We start from the raw sequence: 22,953 nt of genomic DNA, 5'->3' as shown, positions 1-22,953 counted from the left end.
AAGGAAATAGGATTAAATAATGCACTCTAGTTAATACTAATGTACCAATATTAGCTTGTTAATAGTAATATGCCATACTAATTAAGCTACTAGTAATAAGGGAACTTGGGTGCAAAACATAAATGTTACACTGTCTTTGCAATTTTCTGTAAAAATAAAAATATTCTAAAAATAAAATTTATTTAAAAACATTATTAAAACTTTACTTAAAAACATTGGGACCCCAATGGGTCAGTGAAAGAGAATACAGTCGCCACACAGGGATTATTCTTACAAGGGGATTTGGCATGTGAAAATTTTACCAATTGATGGGGAAAATATTAGGCTTTTCAAGTTATGTTACTGGGGCAATAGGTGTATTCATACTGAAAAACTAAAAATATATACTTATTCTCAGTATTTACAAAGATACATTAAATTGGATTAAAAGCAAATGTGAAAAGCCAAACAAATATTTTAAAAGAAATTATAGGGAATAACTTCATAAGTGGAGTAGAGAAAGCTTTTTAAAAATAAGATACGTATAGAATACAACCCAAAGGAAACAATTTGATAAAAAAAAATAATGAGGGTTAAAAGCTAATTTAATGAGGACTTAAATCTAAAAGCTTTAACTCAGTTCAAAAAACAAAACAGACAAAGGCAAAATATGGTCATTCACCAGGACAAGATACATGCAGCTCAAGTGTCAAAGGATTACAAGCAAGAAAATATAAATTCTACATTTTAATAATAAAAGCTAGACAACTCAATAGAAAAATAAATGGAAAACTATATAATCAGGAAATTCATAGAAGAAATGAAAAATATTTGTTCTCAGTATCGGAGAAATGCCAGCTTAAATCATCAAATAAATACTAATTATCCATTCATCAAGTTGGCTAAGGTTGTAAGAGAATTGCAAATGTCAATTGTTGGAAAGAATGATGGTAAGTGGAAATTATCATTAATTTCAGTGGGCGTGGAAGTTAGTGTAGCACTTTCGAGGATCACGTGGCAATACAGAGTGAAGGTGCAGATACGTACAGAGCACAAGGTACCTGCTGTTCAGAAATGCTCACCTACGTGCACAAGGAGGTATGAAGGAGGTTTTTCAATACAGTGTCATTTCTAATAATGAAACCTTGCAAATGACCTCAATGTATATCAGTGGAGGAAAAGCAAATACTTCATGGTATGTTCTCACAAAGACATTTTCCACATTCATTATAAATGGAGGAAATATGTGTATTATCATGTTATATTTTGACATATATTGTTAAGGGAAATATAAAAACTAAAGAAGCGTGTAAATACATAAACCAATTTAAAGTCATGTTTGTCTAGGAAAACAGATCTCTAAGATTATCATGGCGAAGTATTGGTTAAGTTAGCTTGAATAACAACAGAAAATGCAAAAAAAAAGTTTATTAAATTGTTTTTGATAACTTACAATAGTCTTTCTTTTGCTAACAAAAATTAATGAAGTTTTACTTTTTATTGACACCGGTGAAAGTAGTTTGGCAAAATTTGAGAAAACAACAAAGTATAGAATTAAACTTTTAATCAACACCAACTTCAGACTTTCTATATTCCTTGAATTTATTAAGGTTGTATCTTCAGAAAAATGATACTTGTCAAACAGTGTTTGAAGACAAGGATTGTTTTGTTTCATTTTCATTTCTGTAATCCATGTCCTCTGGACAGTCCTAGAGTAAAGTAATTATACCAAGATTGCTGACGGAAAAATGAAGGGTGTGCCTCAGTCACTATAATATAAATGCCTGGCAGCTAATGTTTCCGTCCTTGTGGGCTACAATGCAATGCTCTTGGTTGTATTAACATTATTCCCACCTATTGAATTATTTAATAATTTTGTCAATTTGGTCAATTTAAAAAAGTGAATACTTCCTTTTTTAAATATAAAATTTTCAAAGGTATTTTGTTACAATAGCCGATCTTGTTTTCTGTAATTATTTACCTTCTGTAAATTAGATTAACAGTATCTATAATTACAATTAAATGATATATATTAGTAGCCTTACCTGGGATCATTCTGATCCCCAGGGGAACATTTGACTTAGTCCAGAGAGATTTCTGGCGGTCACAAGTGGAGGGCGTTTGCTACTGGCATCTAGTGGGTAGAGGCCAGGAAAGCTGCTAGGCACCTACAATACACAGGACAGTTCCTCACATAAAGCCGTACCAGGACTACAGTGTCAGGAGTGCTGTTGTTGAGAACCCCGGATATGTACTGAATGGAGAGGGAAAAACATCCAAAGACCAACTGGGAAGCTAGTTCTCCCCACTGAGCAAATGTACGACAGAAATCAGAATCTCCCAGAACAAGAGACCAGAATGCACATGAAAGGGCTGCATGTTTGTTTTCCCCCAGTACTTTTGGCAGAAGCACCCAGTGCTCTCTTCCCTGTGCCCTAAGGGACCGGAAGTGGGGCAGAGCCCCGCTGAGGGCAAATATTTACCTCCATGGTGATAGGAAAGGAGGAGCTTTTGCCCAGAACAGAGAAGACTAAGGGTAAGCCTAAAGAATCTGACTCCAAAGGGAATGAAAACCCTGAATCGCTTGGTTCTGCAACCTACAGATACATCACGCAGCTGACGGAGTGTAAGCAGGTGACACCAATGTCAGGAAGTAGCTGTGGATCTGAGGACACAAGGTGGGATCCTCCCCGCAGGAAGGGTCTGGGATGGTATGTGTGCTTTTCTTGTCTGTTTGAATGCGGGCAAAAACCATTAGGTAAGTGTGCAAAGGCAGTGAGTGAACTTTAGTAAACTTTAGTAAACAGCACCAAATGAAGGGAGAAGGAAAAAAACAACAACACAGGAGAAACATTTATAATCTTCTACAGGCATGGGCAAGACTTTAAGTGTACTAAAGGCCAAATAATAAATTATGTTTGGCTGCCTTTGCATATTTTTCCATAGGCTATGCAAATAATAACTGAAAGTACGCTAATCTAATATGTCGTGGCAATCTTATCTTAACCATAAGAGTCAGAGGAAAATGCTGAAAACTTGTTTATCACTAATTCTGCTGCCATTGAATCTGAACTAAATTAATTTTGCCACCTTTAACAAACTGGCGAGGCAAGCATCAAATATATCTCACTGTAGGAAGGTTACAGATCTTTTTATGATGGCTAGGAAAGAAAATATCTGCATCCAAAATATGTGAGTAAGTACGTGTAAACCCCCCCCCCCCAAACCATGCCTGCAGCACAATCAAACACTCACTAAGTGTGAGCTACTATTTTTATTTAATTCTGGGCCCCAAGATAGCTTCAGAGCTAGTAAGAGTCTTGTAACTCGCTGAGTGAAGAAGTGTAAGTGCGGTGTTCTGGTCCAGAAGTCCTCACGTGGCTGATGGTAAACATGGTGGGGAAATGTCCGAGGAGGAAGCTGGAGATGCCACGACCAGTAATGGCAAATGCACGACTGTCAGTCTTTGTGTCTGACAAATGTTCTTCAAGCAACCCTTTTCAGAGTCAGAAAAAAGGGTAAGCAATCTGAATAGATACAGAAATCTGAGTAAGAAAAAACAGTGACACATGCCATCTCCATCAAGAACAGATGAGATGACAGCTTTTAGCCACGTCGAAACTAATGAAGGGAAGAATGTACTAATTATGGTGAGTCAGTTGAACATTGTATGAAACTCTACAGAAAAAAAGTAGCTCAGGGAAAAAGGATTTGTTCTGATGATAATATCAATAACAGAAAATCAGCATGGGACCTATAAGAATAAAACTGTAGAATCTTATTAAAGCACATGAAACGAGATCTGAATACATGTAGTACAAAAGAAAATGCATATTGGATATAACCACAAATCAGTTGGTAGCCATAAATGTTGACGGCATAGAGATGTTACTGGCAAATAACATACAGAACATCTGTAACAAATACAACAACATAACATATAATTCACATAGTATTACCATTTATTAGAAATGTTTTTTTAAAACTTCTAAACATTTCAAACATCTTTTTTTATTAGCTACTAATTTTATTACATTGTGGTCATAAAACACTGTCTAAAATTGATTTATTGTAATTTATTGAGACATGTTTTGTGAGCTGGGTCATAATCACTTAATTTGTAAAAAAAAAATAATGGAGAGATGAGGCACAGTTATAAATATAGTGGACAAAATAACAGGATTGTGTTGAAAATTTTATTCCAGTAATTGAAAACTAAGGTGAGTCATTTGTAACAAAATTTTTTAAAAATCTAGATTTACAACATCAAGGAAGACTCAAAACTACTTACAAACCAACAATCTAGTTGGCTAAAGAGATGGAGAGATGGACAGGTATGTGATAAAGCAAGTAGAGTAAAACGTTAGTGGTAGAATCTAGGTAGTAGGTCAAGGGGCCTTCACTAAAGTTCCTTCTACTTTGCTATATGAGAACTTTCATAGCAAAATTTTGTGGGAAAATTCTAGATATTTAAGCAATTTCTTTGAAGTCTTAGAAGAAAGATAATGTATATCTAATATAAATGATCTAGAGAATAGAAAAAGTGGGAAAGACACTTAACTCGCCTGATAAAGGTATTATAACCTTGATAATAAAGTTGGACCAAGAAAAAAGAAGAGAGAAAAATTATAAAAGAATTTTATATATGAACATTGCTGTAAAACATAAAAATAGGTTTATGACACTGGGGGGCAGGGATGTGTTTTTTATATCAGTGTACAGAGTATATCCATAAAGGGCAAAAAAGACAAAAAACACAAAATGCTAAAGGAAACAGCACATAAGTTTTACTATGTTAAAATTAACAACTTGGTTCAAAGATAATCCATCATGAAAAACAACAACAACAACTACAGCATGAGGATTGTTATTTAAGGTACAGAATTCCTACAAATCAATAAAAATAAATAGCAGCTGGTTAGGGAAAACCTATTTATATGCAACTCAAAGAACATGAAATTCCAAGGGCTACCTAATAAATAAATATCTAGAAATATGCTCAACTTCAGAACATATTAGAAAAATGTTAAAGCAATATCAAGATAAAATTTCTGTAAGTATGGCAAGAATTTAAAGGTGTAACAACAAATGTCGAAAAGGATGTGGGCAAATGAGAATTCCTACACCTTGCTTTCCGGGGAATGAACAGAGCCACTACCGAAAGCCAACGAGGCAATACCTAGGAAAATTGGAGCTGTCCATCCTCTGGAACCAAGCAGTTTCAGTTGCATTGATCTGTAGGGAAATTCATACATGTGCACAACGAGCTGTGTACAAGAATACTACTAGGGGAAAAATTTTGTCCATCATTGGGAGAGTTGATAAAATTGTCTTTTAAAATAAAATTTAATGCTATATAGAAATTAAAATGAATAAACTAGAGCTACACATATGAATAAGTTATTAAGAAAAATGTACCATAAAAATAGACCCACAGAATAATAAAATTTATAGAAAACTTAAAAATATATTCTAAACATTGTACTATAAATTATACATACATATAACCACAGAAAACATATGAAATCATGGATAGTTCAGAATTGGGCCAGTCATTACCTCTGGTGTCAGTAATGAGTTTGAGGGGCCTTTAGGTGTTATTTGGAATATTCTTGTCTTTTGGAAAAAAATATATGGAACAAATATTATAAATTGTTATTAATTTTAAAAACTTGCATGGTGGATTCATTGGACAGTGGGCATTTGGTACTGTTACTAATATGTTCTGTGCTTTTCTATATGTTTGAGGAATTTTACAATTAAAAATAGATAAAAAGAACCAACATACACGGAATATATTTCCAAGACTGTGATGGTCATTCTTTAGATAAAATACTCAGAGTTAGGCCAGTCAGATACCAAACACCTGAACTAAAATTGTGGCATTTCTCCTGTATCCCTCATCCTGCCTCAACTCACTCCCATTTCCCACCTAGGTCATAAGAAGACTTGCTTTTCTTGAGTGATGTCTTGTGATTAGTCTATAGGATTTTATTTTATTTTTTAAATAGTTATTTATTTTGGGGAGAGTGCAACCAGGGGAGGGGCAGAGAGAGGGGCACAGAAGACCCACGGTGGGCTCTGTGGCTGACAGCAGCAGAGTACAAACTGTGAGATCATGACCTGAACTGAAGTCGGATACTCAACCAACTGAGCCACCCAGGTGCCCCTCTATGGGATTTAATTATAAAGCATTCTAAGAAACAGCTCAGGAGTTTCGCTACTAGTGAATAATGAATAGTGAATAATGTCATTAAGGATGGAATCTTCTTTATCAGCAAAGTAAAAAGATACCTTACTATATGAAACGTATCTTAAATGTACCTCAAGACATTTAGCTTCCACTGATTTTCCTGTGTTTATTTCCCCTATACTCTTTCTTCCTCTATTTTTTTAAAAATTCTCTTTGATTGTAGTATCTATAATCCAATTGCAATCTTTTATGGAAGGAAGCCCAGGACAAAAGTTTATAAATAAACAGACTGAAAGAAATTATCAAGACGATTCAAAAAAGCAGTTCATTTCCTAACCCTATTCTTGTTTAAAGGTAACAATCCGTACAGGTAAAAACACGTTTTATAAGCAATAATAAAATAGAGAGGAGCATTCGATGTTGTAATCTCAGTAGTTAAGTACTCAGAGACGCTGGGAGTTAGAGAGTTCAATAATCTGACCAAAGTAATGCAATGGGGAAATGGCAGTATTTGAGCCCTGGTATTTCTCACTCCTAAACCAGGCTCTTTTCCTTTTTTTTTTTTTAATGTTTATTTATTTATTTTAGAGATTGAGAGAGTGCCCGCAGGAGCGCTTGCAAGCGTGAGGGGGAGAGAGGAAGAGAGCAAGAATCCCAAGCAGGCTCCTTGCTGTCAGCTCGGAGCAGGACCTGTGGCTCCAAGGTGCAGCCTGGGAGATCATGATCTGAGCAGAAATCAAGGGCCTACCACCTAACTCACTGAGCCGCCCAGGCATCCCCCAAACCAGACTATTAACTCATATTTTTTAATTTTCCTAACCTTAAATTAGACAACAGTTCTCTGGCAAATAAACTAAATACAAAGGCAACTTGATAATTGTACAAACATGTTACTACTATATTCTTTTACCTCCCCACCTCAGGCTTTCATACTCCACTCATTCAAAACAACTTGGTCATACCTCCTTTAAAATCAGCTGATCAATGAGCTTCTCATATCAAAAATCTTTGTGCACCCACATTTATCCAAAAACAGTGAAAATGTACATGAAATGATCTTTCCCAGAAGAGCGCTGTTTATTCTTATTTTATTCCCTAAGATTTGCAGAAATATCTATTACGTTATATTCTCGCAAAGAATTCCTAGAGCCCATCACAAGGTCTTGTTTTAAAACAATGCTATGTAAAATGGGCTGAATCAGCCCCCAGTGAATTTTAATTTCAGAATGGGAGTGTGTGTGTGGTGGACATAGGTGATTTTCCAACTATTCCTAAAAATTTTTAAAAAATATTTATTTTTGAGAGAGAGCATGAGTGGGAAAGAGGCAGAGAGCGGGTGGGGACAGAGAATCTGAGTGGGTTCCGTGCTGACCATAGAGGGCCTGGCTGGTACCGGGCTAGACCCCAGGAACCATGAGATCGTGACCTGAGCCAAATCATGACCTGAGCTGAAGTCTGACGCTCAACTGACTGAGCTGCCAGGTGCCCCTTTCCTCAGAATTTCGTACATATGCTGATAGGAATTAAGAATGATACGTGGGAGGCAGCAGGCACTATTAAATCAGCATTTGTTATATTTTTTCTAAAGGAATAAAAAAAAGGATTAGAAAATGTCAACAAGAAAAGTTTAGAAAATCTAATTCACAAGCTGACACTGTTTTATGGAGAAGAGTTAAAAGATAGGCTGAGGATTGCTTTGATAGTTCAGATCGTTGCTTCGCCTCTTAGGAGGTGCTTAATCAGACTCTAACGAAAATGAACAATGTGAAAATTCTTTGAGAACATGCAGTTGTGTGTGTGCTGCATCTTTCAATTCACATAGACGTTCTGAGTGCTTTATAAAAAGGTACTCTATCAGACATTCAGATAGTAAGTGTGAGAAACAGATGGATTGTGAAGAATAAATATATGAAGAGAAAAGTAGGTTCAATACTGCTCCTGAACGTGCAGAGTATGGCATCCATCTCTTCAGTTCCCCGAAGTTCAGGTGTAGCTGAATAGTGATGTCTGCACTTCTTAACAGCCGATCTGTCAACAGCACCTTCCATCCCAACCTCCAACTCCACATATTTTGTTCACCAGAATTTACTGTTTGTAGTGAGAGGAATTAGGACAACGTCAGTAATAGACACAAAACACTTACCACCTCACTAAGCAAAACATCACTAACGCGGAAGAAGTGCTAAAGGCACGCCTTGCCAACTTGTGGGTCAATGACACTCTAGCAATTTCACTAGACCGTACAAGGACCTAACTCAGTGCACAGCAGTTTGTTCTGTTTAATGCTGAGTCATGTTCCAGGGTATGAATGTGTCTCAGTTTGCCTATGCATTCACACTTTGAGGGACATCTAGCTTGTTTCCAGTGTTTTTACTTTTCCTACTAAGCCACTATAAACACTTGCATGTAGGTTTTTGTATGAACATACACTTTCATTTCTCTGGATTGCAGAGAAGTGTCCAGGATTGCAGTTGCTGGGTCATACGGTAGTTATCGTTAAGAAGTTGCCAATTTGTTTTCCAGACTGGCTGTACCACTTGTATTCCCACCAGCACTGAGTGGCTGAATTTCTCCATATCCTTGACAGTGTTCAGTGCTGTTGTTCCTTATTTTAGCCATTCTGACATGGGTGTAGTGATATCTCATTGTGGTTTTAATTTGCGTTTACATAATGGATAATGATTTGGACCTCTTTTCTTGAGTTTAACATCTATATATGCTCCTCTGTGAAGTGTCTTCATATTTTTTGCCCACTTTCTTTTTTTTTTTTTAAGTTTTTTGTGTTTATTTTTGAGAGTTAGAGAGACAGAGAGAGAGAAAGACAGAGACAGAGCATGAGTGGGGGAGGGGCAGAAAGAGAGAAAGGCACAGAATCCAAAGCAGGCTCCAGGCTCTGGGCTGCCCGCACATAGCCCCATGCAGGGCTCGAACTCACAAGCCATGAGATCATGACCTGGGTCGAAGTCAGATGCTTAACTGACTGAGCCACCCAGGTGCCCCTCTTTTGCCCACTTTCTAATTGGATTGTTTGTTTACTGAGTTTTAAGAGTTCTTCACACATTGTCAGTATTAGTCCCTGTGGTTTGTAAATATTTTCTCTCATTTCATGGTTTGTTTTTTTCAATCTCTTAATGGGGGATTTACTGAAGTAACAGTTTTAAATTTCTTTTTTTTTTCCATAATATTTTATTGTCAAATTGTTTTCCATACAACACCCAGTGCTCTTCCCCTCAAGTGCCCTCCAGTTTATTAAGTTTTGTTTTTATGGATTATACTTTTGCTGTTAAGTCAAAGAACTCTTTGCCAAGCCCTAGATCCATGAGGATTTTATTCTATGTTTTTTTCTAAACATCTTAGAGTTTTATGTTTTTACATTTATGCATTTAAGTTCATTATCAATCTTGAGCTAATTTTCATACAATATAAAGCTTAGGTCAAAGTTTTGCTTGTTTTGTTTTCTGTTCTTGCCTGTGGATGTCCACTTCTACAGCACCATTTGTAGAAAGGCTATCTTTCTTCCATTAAATTGCTTTTGTTTTGTCCAAAATAGGCATATTTACATGGGACTACTTATCGGTTTTCATTCTGTGTTAACTATATATGTCCATGCCTTGAACAATACCACTCAGTCTTGATTACTCTATCTGTGTGATTATCAGTCTTGTAGTTGGGTAACCTATTTAGTCTGACTCTCTCATGATACTCAAAAGTCAAACTTTAAAGTCTATTTTAAACGTCCTTGAATGTTATTGGATTTATTGAGACACTTCATTACTATTCAATATCCGTAATGTTTGGAGAATACATTCAGAGAAGATTGCATAAGATGTGACTAGTAATCTCACAGCAAATAGTACTTGTGTGTTTAGTTTTCACCTCTCCTTTCCATATAGGTTTTCCCAGGAGACACATCAAGGATTACTAGCTAAAAATTCTCCTTCTTGAAAACTTGCTTTCTATCTTGTGAAGTACTTGGCTAATGACAGACTTTAAAAAGCAATCTACTGTAAATGTTCAGTAGTGTTTTGGGCATTGTACATTGTTTTCTTTCCTTGTTTACATTCTTTAGTCAAGTGAATATATGAAGATAAAGAAGATAGATGTAGAAGAAGGAATGTATATAGTGGCCAGTGAGATTTCTGTCTTCCTGGGATGACTGATGTTCTTTTTTTACTTTAGAGATTTTATTTTTTAGTAATCTCTCCAACCTACATGGGGCTCAAACTTACCACCCCAATATCAAGAGTCACATGCTCTACCAACTGAGCCAGCCAAGCACCCCTTATGTTCTTTATAACCTTTAGAATTCTGGATATACAAAAATATGAGGAGGTAAATACAAGTGACATTAGCCTTCAGTAACACAGTAATTATAAAGCTGGGTTTAACTCAAAGTATAAAATATCTAGCACATTAAATCACACACACACACACACACACACACACACACACACACACAGTCCTGACCAGAGGTGCAATATGAGAATTCAAACCCCAGTTCTGATGATGGATTCTGGCCCTGTTCAAGTTCTAAGGAGGACCCATGAGTAGGTTCTGTATGGAGAGAAAGATGAGGGCGTGTCGCAGCAACCTACTGGATTCCCCGAGGAGAGGGTTGCTTGCTCCCAGTGGACCTCCAGCTCTGACCAGAAGCAATTACTTTCCCAGCTGAGATGGGGATTAAAAGTTTATGGAGAGCAATTATCAAGGACTGTAGTAAAAAAATTACTTCCCAGACCCTGCGGAATAACCTGTCATTATTTATTATTCATTAAACATCTGTTAGATGGTCTACCCAAAAAGCCCTATGGCTGTGAAGATAAAATATTCCCATCATATCACACATATCACAGTTTCTGTCAGAGACCTGCCTCCTCAGGTTGAACTTACTTTGGGGTTGAATTATTCTCTGAACAATTTTCCTAAGATTTAAAAACTGCATATCATATATATATCCCTATATATACTTCCTTATTATTTTTATATATAAGCAAAATATATATACATGTGGATTACATTTGTCATAGCCTTCTTTCAAATAGGGCCATAAAATTTCATCTCTGAATTAAAATAATAATTAAAAATATATCAAACAATATAAGATATTAATATTAGGTAGCTATCATAGTACTGAAGCTGAGGAAACAACAGAAAGGATGTTCTTACCTATTTTTCGTATGTTCCAGACTCGCCTCATCTTTAATTTTAAACTAGAAATGCAGGTCTGACTACTATTTGCCATTTCACATTTGGTTTAGTTAAGGGCTAATTAGTTATTTCTTCTTAAGTCTCTCACAAGTGGTGAAAAAAATCTCAAACTCAACAAATTCAGACTGAGTTCATGAAGCAACACTCTCTACTTCCCAATACCATCATAGAGGATCCTCATACCATATTTACTCTCTTATTTAAGAGCTGAATTATACACCAGTGATTAAAATTCAAGACTTCAGAACCATCTAATTAACTCAACTTGACCTGATTCCAATCGTACTAGGAAAAAAAGTTTATAATTGAACTTGACCCTTCTAGATACTTCCACTTTTGGCAAGATACAGCATGGGGAACAAGATTTACCCTCTGCCTCAAATAACTAAAAATAGGGGAAATGATATGAAACAGTTTTCAGACATTGGACACCAGGCAATACAGGACAGTGATCTCTGAAAGAGAGGAAATAGTTGAGAACTATGATTATTCCAACCTAAGCAAGGGGGGAGTTTCCAGGCAGCAGTTCAAAAAAGGGAATCCAGGCAGATACTGGTGATCACCTGAGTTGAATAGATGGAGCTAGGAGTGTGAAAGGGACAGGTGGCTGTGGTTTTCAGGCAGAGTATCAGAAAGGAGAGACATGCACTGAGATGTGCAGAGAGATCTCCAGAAATCCTGTCCAATAATTTGCTGAATACTCATCAATGCAGGTCTCTCAGGAAACGAGCTGAGGGTGAAAAAATAACCAATAAATTATTAGATGGTACAATTCCAAAAACCAGCACAGGGCTGGGAATAATTCATGTTCCCATGAGCTAGAGTGGTCAATTAGTGGAACATCCAGTACAATACTCAAAAGGTCAATGCCTTAGTAGTGAGGCAAATGTCACTCTAGACTAAAGGTTTTCCTGGTCTCGCCCAATAAATCTTAAGAGAAAAACTAAAAAGGATCAAACTATTTCCAAATAATGCAACTATGCCCCAGAATAACACTCAAGTATGTTAGGAATAAAAATATATCTGGTATTAGGGCACCTGGGTGGCTCAGTCGGTGAAGTATCTGACTCTCAGTTCTGGCTCATGTCATGATCTAATGGTTCATGAATTTAAGCCCTCCGTTGGGCTCTGTGCTGAGAGCATGGACCCTTCTTGAGATCCCCCCCCCCCGAGGTTAATAAATAAACTTAAAAAAATGTATAGTATTAAACAAAGTAAAATAAGCAATGTATGACTCTCAATTTAAAAAAATTACCAGACAGCAAAAGAAGGAAAATATGACTCTTAAAAGAGAGAAAAGTCAGGCAATAGGAATAGAAACAGGAATGACATAGGTGACACAATTAGTAGGTAAAAACACCAAAAGTTGTTAAAACTGTATTACATATGTTCAGGAAGGTAGAGAGCAATATGAGTATGCTCAGCAATGACAGAAGACATACAAAAGACCCAAATCAAATTTCTAAAGTTGAAAATTACAGTGTTTGAGATGGAAAATATACTTGATGGAATTAACAGAAGATTAGGCAACGAAGAAGAAAGAACTGGTGAAACTACAGATGTAGCAACAGAGACTATTCAAAATGATATGCACAAACAGAAAACAAAAACAGAGATCCATTGTACTTTGGGACAATATCAAGTGACCAAATATGTAATTATAGTCCCTGAAATAAAAGGAGATATAGAGAAAATATTTTCAGGAAAAATGGATGAAGCTTTTCTAGACTTGATTTAAAAAAAACTATAAATACATTGAAGCCTGATGGAAACTGAACACATAGAAACAAACAAACAAAAATTATACCAAGGTACCTTACAATAACATTATATAAAATCAGTTATAAAGAAAAATCTTAAAAGCAGCCAGAAGAAAAACCTTACACATCACATGTGGAAGAATAAACTTAGGAATTAAAAGTACATTTCTTATCAAAAAGAATACAGACCAGAAGACTATGGGACATCTTTAATTTTCTGAGAGAAAAATACAATGTAAAATTCTATTCCAAGTGAAAATATCTTTCTAAAATAAAGGTGAAATTTATCTTTTCCAGATTTAAAAAACCTTAAAGAATAATAATTATACCAGGTAGAAAGCTTATATAAAAGAAACAAAAATATGGGGAAATATGAAACATTTTTTGATATTTTCAAAAGTTACTTGACTGTTTAGATTTTAAAAATAGCAATGCATTTTTGAGTTATTATCCATATAGAAATAAAATGTATGACAACAATAACACAAAGTGGTAAGGGGAGGTTATAGGTATAAATTATTTTAAGAATATTATACACAAGGTGATAGTATATTATGTAAAGTAAATTGTGATAAAGATGTAAACTATGGATCTTCAACCAACCACAAAAATTATAGTAAATAAGTCAAGAAATGAAATAATAAAATTAAGTCATAAAAATAATTAATCCAAAGAAGGGTAGTATAAGAAGGAAACAAAGCACAGAACAAATAAAATAGGAAAAAAATAGCAAAACGGTAGATTTAAATGCAATTATGCCAAACACAACATTAAATACAAATGGCCTAAATACCTAAATTAAATGGCAGAATCAGTAATATTTGATTAAAACATAAGAAAACAAGATTCAATTATATTTCCTATAAGAAACTCACCTTAAATATAAAGACATAAGATGGTTACAAATAAAATCCTGGAAAAAGATAACCTATGCTAAGACTAACTTAAAAGGTAATACTTACATTAGTATCAATATATTTCATAGTGAAGAATATCAACATTGACAAAAAGAGCTTCATACAGTGATAAAGGCATAGAGCACATAGCAACCTTATGTTTACACGCCAACCAATAATAGAGTTTCAAAAAACATAAAGCAAAAGCAGGTAAAAATGCAAGTAATTGACAACTCTACATTATAGGCAAAGATTTCAACATTCCTCTCTCAATATATAACTGGTAGAACAAGCAGGGGAAAAAAAATCAGTAAGAATATAGAATAATTGAAAAATGTATCAAGAAAGTGGACCCAACTGACACTTTAAAAGTCTCTGTCAAACAATAGCATAATACATATCCTTTTCAAGGCAGAATATTTATCAAGATAAACAATTTTATTTCATAAAAAAATCTCAATAAATTTAAAATAATTTAAATTCTACAACTCTTCCAGATAATTGAAGAGAAGAAAATGCTTCCTAACTCATTCGCTAAGGCAAGCAATATCCTAATACAACACAACAACAAAGTAAGTGTCCCTCCTGAATATTGGTGCAAAAGTTCTTAACAAAATATAACAATATATAAAAATATCATGTTCAAAGTTTGTTTAATTCAGTGTAATTTAACATATTAACAGACTAAAAAATATAACCATAAGCTCAGCTCCAAAGATGCACCAAAAGCATTTGACAAATTCCAACATCTATTCCTAATTAAACAAATTAAACCTCTCAGCAAACTAGCAGTAGAAGAGTTCCCTCAATCTGATTAAAGAGGCTCTGAAAATTCAACAGCCCATATTCATAATTAATGGTAAAAAAATGCTTTGCTACTAGGAGAAAAAAAAATAACAAGGATATTTTAAGATAAAATGGGAAACAAAAGTATCCATATTCGAAAGGATGAAATATTGCTGACTTTATTCACAGAGATACTGTGTAGACAATTTTATGAAATTTACCAAAACAACAAGAAAGACAAACAAACAAACAAACAAACAAACCCACTCCAAAACCCAACTAGAAATACTAAGTAAGCTTAGCAAGGGTGCAGGTACAAAATCAATTTATAAAAATGTATGGCATTTCTAAATCATGGCAACTATCAATCAGAAATTGAAGCTAAAATACAAGACCACTTACAATAGCAGCACTTAGGATTAAATGTGTTTAAAGATGAACAAGCTGTACATTGAAAACTATATGACATTGCTCAAAGAAATTAAAGAATACCTAAATAGAGAAATACAGTGTGTTCATGGGTCAGGAGACTCAAAAAATTTTTTAAGTTCTTCTTCAGTTGATTTATCCATTATGACTAGAGTTCATTGGGCTCCTGTTCTAGTCTCAAAACTTTTTGCTTCTGGCACACAGGTTACTTTAATTTTCTAAGCGGGTAAAAGTCCCTAAATTCTGTTAAGAAATGTTAGGGAAGGAAGGACTCTGGAAGCTAGTCTGGAAGTCCAACATCTAACAAATATAATATTATTTGAGGAATTAAAATCTTTCTCCAAACTAGATGCCGAATTCATGGCAGTCATGTTAAAATAAATAAAATTTCCTGTTTTCAGAACATCTTTTCTTTCCTAAGATGTCCCACCAAAAACTTCCCCCACTTTCTATCTGGATGACATGGAATTTGAAAGCCATTGTATGAAATATAAGGTATGTAATTTTCAAGCTCTATTTGAAAATTTACCCACAGGCCATAATAAAATCTGGAGTAGATGTGGAAAGGGATATATTTGTAATTTCTTTGTGTAGAAGCACTGTAAGAGACTGCTATTCTGAGACTCTAAAAAACATAGTATTTGACTTTATAGGAGTCCAAACACGTTTACTTAAAAACAAAAAAAGACAACATGTCAAGAAAGAAAGATGTGCTAAATAAAAAAGGACAGAATGAAGCAATTAGAATAAATAGGAAATATAATGGAAATGCAGGCTCCTTCGCATGGATGCAAGAGCACACAAACTTTCCTGGAATGAAGGAGGAGGCTACGTGACATTTCTGATATTTTGGTAATCTTCAGTGCGTACTTTTTAAAGAACAATAAAGACAAAGGTGTAGCATCTGACTCAGTGGCCCAGCCTTAGACGTGCTGCTGCCGGGAGGTCAGAGGGTAGGCTCAGCTCAGCAGGTGCACAGAACTACAGCTGTCAGGATTCATCAACAGTCCTGCAGACAATGCTCCAGGGAGCCTTGGCGACATGGGGGATTTTGAACTATTTGAAAATCCCTGAAGTGAAAACTAATGATGAGAATCATTTAATAGAGTGACAGGCTCATTCGATATAAACATAATGCCACATTATTTCAGTAACTTTTTCTGCTTCGCTTAGAGTACTGCATTTGGTGTCTAAATTTCCCTATATTTTCTTTGTGTGCTGAATTCTATAAATTGAGGTCCATTAAAAAAATACATACTTTGTTCACTGTTTTACCTCCAGTGTTCTCTCCCAACCAACGACTAATTGGGTAAATATTAAAAGATTCTCCGGAAATCTCTGCCTAGGTGTTATGAACTAGGAGTAACCTTTCTACATAAATCCTAAGGTTTCAATGAGATCTTGGCTAAGAGTCTCCTGACGAAGGCGTCTGACCAAACCCAGTGATTGTATGAGTGCAATCACTTCTATGTGCTGTGGTAAGGAATAAAAATGATATAACATTAATAAGAATATTATCTCATACTGAGCTGTTAAGTGTTCTCTGTGTCATTAGCTCATTTAATCCTTATAACTCCATGAAAATATCCTTCTGCCTTCCCATTTCCAGATGCGGAAGCTGCACATACAGGGCGTACCTAACCCAGCTGAGGATGCAATGGTGAGTGGTACAGCAGGGATTCAGTGCTGGCAGTCGGCCTCCAGATGCTATGCTCATGAACACTTCTCTAGGCAAACAATGGTTTTGGTCTCCTTTTGAGCTGGGCTGATTTGCTCTGTTCTGTGGCTATAGGTTACATCCGTTATTTTTAATGAGTAATTAATTAATTAATTAATGAGCAAAAGAATGAATATACCAACTCTTCTGGGTTTAAGATGTGAGCTTCAGTCTCTCTCTCTCTTGCACCTCACATGCAGTCCTGCAGTAGAGTAGACTAATAGGAAGGAGTGTCTTAAGTATAGGTGGGCTTAGACACACTTTCCTCCTCAGACTGCCAGGACCCCAGAGCGATGCAGAGAGCATCCAAAGTCCCGAACACCCTTAAAGTGATGGATCAATGGAGATTGTGGCTGCAAGGAAGAGATGGTGACTTCAGGGATGGTGTGAGTCGCATGAGTACATCTTTGAATCAGAAATGAATAATAAAACCACTGGGGACTGTACACTTCAGGGGACAGTGCATCTCAGTGGAAGCCAGTCTAGTCACAAAGATAGACACATTACAGTCACCCAGTGAGTTTCATATGTACGGTCCACAAAACTTTGATAAAAACTGTAAGCTGAAGGAAATGAGAGAGGATCTAAAAAACAAAAACGAAGTTCGACTAGATTAAACTGAAATAGTTAAAACACTGAAATGGTGAATTTGACTTTGATTTAGTTAGATTAAGTGTTCTGTTGCCAAGAAAAATGGGGCTTGAGAGCAGAATTAGAGTATTTTGTCTCCTCAGAACCGCACATTATACTCTTCCAGTATTTTAATTCTAGATGGTTTTTTAAACCCATATATTTATCAGCTTGGTTACTCACCATTTCTTATTGTGTCACATTATCTTCTTCCTAGAATTCTTTTTCTTTTTCTTTTGGTATGGCCATTAGAAGTAATTTCAGAGCTTTGGTTAGTGGTAAACTTAGTTTTTGTTAGTTTGAAAAGTCTTTAGTTTCCTTTTTAAAAATTTTAATTTATATTTTAGAGAGAGAGAGAAAGAGAGAGAGAACATGAGCAGCAGAGAGGGGCTGAGTGGGAGAGAGAGAGAGAGAGAATCTTAAGCAAGCTCCGCGCTCCCTGCAGAGCCCAACGCAGAGCCCACGAGCCTGGGATCATGACTTGAGCCGAGATCAAGACTTGCTCAACCAGCTGAGCCACCCAGGCGTCTCTTCTTTTATTTTTACAACATAGATTTTCTAGATGCACAATTCTTGGTTTTATCACTTGAAGATACTTCACAGTTTCCAACTGTTTTTGAGAAAGTAGCCTTGGTCTAGGCCTTAATTTCTCTATTAAGATCTTGTATTTCTCTCGGTTGTTCAACAATTTACAATCATGTAGGTGAGTGTGAGATTTATTTCCCTCCCACCCCAAATCCTGCTTTGGATTCATTATGCTTTTTGAAAATCTTGATTGATTTATTTTATTAGTATGGAAAACTGTCACTCATTATATTCAGTGATTGTGTCTCCTTCATTTTTTAAATCTACTCTTGAAATTCTAATTAAACATATGTTATAATTTAGCATACTAGCTTCTTCGATTTCAGCGTTCCTTTTGTCTATCTCTGTGCTGCATTCTAATTAATTTTTTTTGGAGTGTGTTGTCAAGTTCACATACTTTACTGGGTTGTAAAATATGCTATTTAACCCATTCATTAAGTTTTTAACTTTAATTATTAAACGTTTCATGTCTAGAATTTCTATCTGATACTTTTTCAGATCTATCTGGTCACTTTTCATAGTCTCTCATTCCTTATTTTATTTGATTTCTATTGTTGTCATAAAAACTATCACAAATTCAGTGGTTTAAAACAATAGTCACTATTATTTTAAAGTTCTATAGATTAACAGACTTGTCCAAAACAAGTCTCATAGGATTAAGATCAAGGCATCCACCTTGATGGACGCTCTTGAGGAGAATCAACTTCCAGGCTTAGGATTGGCGGAATTCAGTTCCATGTACCTGTAGGATTGAGGTGTGTTTTCTTGTTGGGGGTCCACCTAGGGTCACTGTCAGCTTCTTGAGGCGTCCTGCATTCCCCAGCTTATAACCTCTTTTATCTTCAAAACCAGGTAATGGGGCCAGGCCTTTTAAAGCTTCCAATCTGTCTGACTTCCCATTGTTTCGTCTCACCCCCTCGACTCTTCTCTTTTCCTCTTTTGGTTTTAAAAGCTCATATGATCACATTAGGACCACCTGGGTAATCCAGGATAATCTCTGTATTTTGGGGGTAGCTGATGAATAATCTTAATTATATCTGCAAACCCCCTGCATAGCAATACCTGGATTAGTGTTTGATTGAATAACCAGAAGACAGAAAACTTAGGGAGACGCTTTTAGAATTCTGCCGACCACAATTACTATAGTTCCAATACACTCTTTTATATGATCAAACATATACTTCCTCATGTTATATTCTGTATTTGATAAGTAGGTATCTATTGCCTTTGTCCTTTGGATCATTCAGCCACACGTGTGGCTCTTGCACAGCAGGTTTTATGTTGGCAGAATTTACAAGTTGTGATTATAATCTCACAGAGATTTCACCTTAGTAATTCTCTGAGCCCCAGGTTGAAGAAGGTGTTCTCTCCCTTTGCCAGATACTTCGGCATTCTACCAACCAGGTGTTGTTCTAAGATAAATCTTCAAATTAAGGTTTCTCCCCCTGCCCCCCAATACACACTGGTAATGAGACTTTAGGCCCCTAACTTGTACGGTTAGGAATTCTCAAGGGAGATTTTTTACCCTCTACCTTGTGCACAGACCTACACATGAAGGGTCCCTTGATGTTTCCCTCTAGAAGTTGGGTTTTTTTTTTCCCTAGCTCACATTTTCTCTGAGAATACAGCCTTTGAGACCCTCACTCAGTGTAGTTTTCCATTCAACTCACACTTGCTTGGGTCCTGGCTTTGTCATCCATCCCTTGCTTCCTGTGTATCTACCTATTAAAAGAAAATTTTGGGATTTCTAGGGATTAGCAGTTGCCACTGTCACTCCTTGGTTAAGTCTCTTTCCATCTGGTGCTCCACCATCTTTCTTTTTTGAGGGCTTCCATTATTTTCTTGCTGACACAGGAATGTATGTTACAAAATATTTTTTATTATTTTGCTTAAAATCTACTCCCTCTAAAACCACCCCTAGTACCTATAACACTATACTATAAGAACACCCCCTCCTTTATTTCTTTTCCAAACCCTGAGTCTTTCTCTTCCTAAAAACATGATGCTCCCCATATTTGGGAAAAATCATTAATTTCTGCTTTCATTCTACACTAACTGTTTACTCTTGGTCTAGTCTGGTCTTGCTTTTAAAATGGGGACCTGTGTTTTTAATATTTGCAACCTGAAAACTTACCTAATAAATTTTTATCTTTTTTTTTTTGAAAGAGAGAGAGAGACTGAGAGAGAGTGTGTGCATGTGAGCAAGACAATGGCAGAGGAAGAGGGAGAGAGAGAATCGTAAGCAGGCTCCATGTCCAACATGGAGCCCAAATGGGGCTCAGTCTCTAAACAGTGAGATCATGATGTGAGTCGAAAACAAGAATTAGAGGCTTAACAAACTGAGTCACCCAGGTGCCCCACAATTTTTAATTTAATTAAAGTGTTTCTGAGGTGCCTGGATGGCTCAGTTGGTTGAGTGTCAGACTTTGGCTCAGGTCATGATCTCACTGCTCATGAGTTGGAGCCCCACATCAGGCTCTGTGCTGACAGCTGAGTCTAGAGCCTGCTTTGGTTTCTGGGTCTCTGTCTCTCTCTGCCCCTCCCCTGCTTGTGCTCTGTCTCTGTCTCTCTCTCTCTCTCTCTCTCTCTCTCTCTCTCAACATAAATAAACATCTTAAAAAATAAAATGCCTCATTTCTTTTTTATTTGTTTAAAACTTTTTAAAAATATTTATCTATTTTTGAGAGAGAGTGAGACAGCACAAGCAGGGGAGAGGCAGAGTGAGAGAGGAAGGCAGAGAATCTGAAGCAGACTCCAGGCTCTGAGCTGTCATCCAAGGTGGGGCTTGAACTCACAAACTGTGAGATCGTGTCCTGAGCCAAAATTAGACGCTTCGTTGACTGAGCCACCCAGGCACCCTAAAGTGCTTCATTTCTAAATAACATGGTTAATGCTGTTCTAAAGTAACAATTTTAACTATTTTCCTTTTTAGACTATGTTACAGTACTAAAACTGACCCAGTTTGTTTGGGTTTATTCTTTCATTCTTAGTACAACCCTCCTCCTCCTGAAGATAAAAACGTTTAAGTTGGTAAAATCCACATAGTCAGGCAAGGATTGTCATTCATTAACTAAATCAATAAAACTTTGGAACAAAAGGATCACAAAAATCCTTATCAAATATTTAAAATTTTAAACATTTTTATTTATTTTTGAGAGACAGAGCACAAGCGGAGGAGGGGGGGAGAGAGGGAGACACAGAATCTGAAGCAGGCTCCAGGCTCTGAGCTGTCAGCACAGAGCCCGACTTGGGGCTCAAACCCACCAACCATGAGATCATGACCTGAGTCAAAGTTGGACACTTAACAGAGCCACCCAGGCCCTTATCAAATAGTTAGCCATGGCAGAGATATAAAAATATATGAACTAGTAAATCTTTTACATGTAATACTGTGTAGTACACACGTCAAGAAATTATCAAGGAACCAGGATATTGTACTATCAACTTTTGCTAACAGAGCTGCTTACTATCAATGGTTAAAAGCATACTTCCCTACCTCCCAGGCTGAAAGGAGAGAACAAAGCCGGGGATACCAAGGAAGAGTGCAGACATTTGAAAGGAAGTCTGAATTCTAGAGACGCTGCCATGTACAGCGGCAGCTGAGGTGAGTGAGGGACACACACACACACACGCCAGCGAGGCCTCCAAGCACTTGCATGAACAGACAGTAAATAGGCACTTAGTGAAATTGCTACTATTATCTAGACAAGATCCAATCCTAAGGAAGATACTGGGATTTAAAGTGACAAAGATTTCTAGTTAACCTTCAAGTAAGGATCGGGATAATAACAAAATACTCTCTACCATGGAGTGGGAGGACTGAGATTTGTTTGATCATCTGTTTAGATTGCCTTTTGGAAACTTTCAAGGACAGTAGACAACTTTCCAACTAAAATAGCTTGATAACTTGATGTAAATGGGACAACTGTGAAATGGATGAGTTAAGTCATTTTTGAGATGTCAACTAAACGTAAAGATGGAGCAAGAGAACGGTACGGCTCACTTAAACTTATTTTGACGAAGTATTATTTTTCTTGTACTCAGAGGGCAGCTGTGGAAGCAATTCATTAAAATGATTCAACCTGAAATGTTTATATTATTTTCGTGAAGGGAAAACTTACTCATTCTAATTTGAAAAGTCGTTTCATTTTTCATAATTAAAATGTATTCATCACATAATATAGTTCAGCAGTGATAAATTGAAAGACTAGAAAAAAAGCCCCAAAGTAATAGATTCTATTGATCATAAGTAAATGTGTAACATATGATTGGGAAAGAAATAAGCAAATAGGGGAACTTAGAAGGTATACATGAAGCAGAAATATATTGTAAGGCTTAAATGGGCAAAATTTCTAAAAATGATAAATTTTGCATTGACTAATGGACAAATAATGAAATAGACAATCTATCATATATAATTTTTAAAAGAATGTCTTCCTTTTTGAAAAGTGTTTTTTTACTATGTTTACTTTTCAAAAACAACTTTATAAATACCATCATTTGCATAAAAACCAAATGAGGGCTGATGACTTCTATGAAGATTAAAAATACCAAAGGTATTTTGTTAACCTGTTTTGTGCTTTATTTTTAGCAAGAGAATTATGTATTTTTAAATTTTTTAAATGTTTATTTATTTTTGAGAGACAGAGAGAGATAGAGCATGAGTGGGGGAGGGGCAGAGAGAGAGGGAGACACAGAATCTGAAGCAGGATCCGGGCTCTGAGCTGTCAGCACAGAGCCCGACATGGGGCTCAAACTCATGAACCAATA

At 36.1% G+C, this 22,953-nt stretch overlaps 1 protein-coding gene and 1 long non-coding RNA gene across 2 annotated transcripts in view; one reads left to right on the top strand and one right to left on the bottom strand.

The window, feature by feature from the left end:
* The window catches only part of SLC13A1 (solute carrier family 13 member 1), a 125,248-nt gene that overhangs the window by 4,634 nt on the left and 97,661 nt on the right, over positions 1-22,953 (bottom strand). The gene's annotated exons all lie outside the window — the stretch shown is intronic.
* On the top strand, positions 21,693-22,271 carry LOC115279653. Its single transcript, XR_003903554.1, has 2 exons — positions 21,693-21,787; positions 22,030-22,271. It is a non-coding gene; the product is annotated as an uncharacterized LOC115279653 (long non-coding RNA).

The sequence above is a fragment of the Suricata suricatta genome, chromosome 2 (genome assembly GCF_006229205.1).
Source record: "Suricata suricatta isolate VVHF042 chromosome 2, meerkat_22Aug2017_6uvM2_HiC, whole genome shotgun sequence".
In the NCBI taxonomy this organism is placed as follows: domain Eukaryota; kingdom Metazoa; phylum Chordata; class Mammalia; order Carnivora; family Herpestidae; genus Suricata; species Suricata suricatta.
The sequence above is the reverse complement of the archived record's forward strand: the minus strand, read 5'-3'. Positions and strand labels throughout refer to the sequence as shown.